Source organism: Triticum aestivum, chromosome 3A (genome assembly GCF_018294505.1).
Source record: "Triticum aestivum cultivar Chinese Spring chromosome 3A, IWGSC CS RefSeq v2.1, whole genome shotgun sequence".
In the NCBI taxonomy this organism is placed as follows: Eukaryota; Viridiplantae; Streptophyta; class Magnoliopsida; order Poales; family Poaceae; genus Triticum; species Triticum aestivum.
Window position 1 is genome coordinate 156566676 of NC_057800.1, and position 1520 is coordinate 156568195.

A 1520-nucleotide genomic window follows, 5' to 3' on the forward strand; every position below is an offset into this window, starting at 1 on the left:
CACATGATATTCAAGTACTAGATACTCAAGTTGTCCATAACCGGGGACACGGCTAATCATGATTAGTTTGTACACTCTGCAGAGGTTTGTGCACTTTTCCCCACATGACTCGACCGCCTCCGTTTGTTTTCTCGCACTACATGGTGTTTGAGAAACGGATGACCGAGACATAGTCTTTCAGAAGCGCTAGCACCTTACATGTGGGGTAGACCGTACCACCTACAACCCCTACATCTGCTAGTCCACCCCGTAAGAGTTCGCACAACTTAGTCAACTATGCCAGATCCTATAGTAGCATGTGGCTGCACACAGAAGTTTCTAGCATGAAAGATCTTATGATCCCTTTGAGCCTGGGTGGCGGTCCAAAATAAAACATGCAAGTCCTGATAGACATCAGGTGCCTCAATCGACCCAGATGTGTGTTTAAGTTGCCACCTTAGATAAACCATTAAAATTATCAACTCACATCTGTCGTGGATTTCACTCACCCAATCCACGTCTACTAGCATAGCATGGCATAATAAGCAAACGTAGAAGTAACTCCCAAAGGTTTCATAATAATACAGGTGATAGGTACTACCTCATCTACTTCCCATCCCACAGTTTAATTAGATCCTAATCATGCAATGTGAGAGGATTGATATAATGCAATAAAACATGGGTTGTAGAAAAGGTATGATCAAAGTGTTACTTGCCTTGCTGATGATCCGCGAGACCTAGGGTTTCGAAGTAACAAGTGGCGCAATTCGGGTGATCTATCGCAGACAAACAACAAGCACACAATAAGTACTCATCTAATGCATAGGTAAAACTCGAACAAGAGAACGAACCAGAAAGTTCAACTTAAGAACTCCGGTTGCAAAGAAAGAACGAACCGAACAAAGAAACGGAAAACAAAAGGCGGAAGAAAACAACTCGGTTCTAGCAAGTTGAAACTAGGTCAAATTTTACCAGGGCAAAAACTTGTTTAAGTTGATTAGACGGAACGGCGGTTTCGAAACGAAACTCCAGGCGCTTGAATCACCTGATTCCGATAAACGAGCGAGAAGAAAGACTAGAACGAAGATCGGATCTGAGATCGCGATCGCGGAATAAATCCGACGAAAAGGAAGAGACGAACGGTTAAACGAACGGGCGTCGTTAACCGGGGAATAATTGGTGATCACGTTCATTGAGACAAACGGTCTGAAAGAAGAACGAAAACCGATCTAGGGTTTCGGAAAAGAAAACCGAAACAAAGAACCGGAAAAGAAACCGGAAAAGAAACGGAAAAGAAACGGAACGGTTCTTTTAAGAAAAACCGAACCGGGGAAAAGAAAAAGAGGCGCGGCGTGGGGCTACCTCCGGCGAGGCGGAACTCCGACGGCGGCGAGGCAAGAGCGGCGGCGGCGGCTATAGGCGCGGGGCGGCGCGGCTATGGCGGCGGCGGTGCGGCTAAGGCAGCGGCTTGGGGCTGCGCGCTGCTGCTTGCTGCGGCTTAGGAGGAGAGGGGCTTGGGATTGATGTGAGGAGAGGGGGGG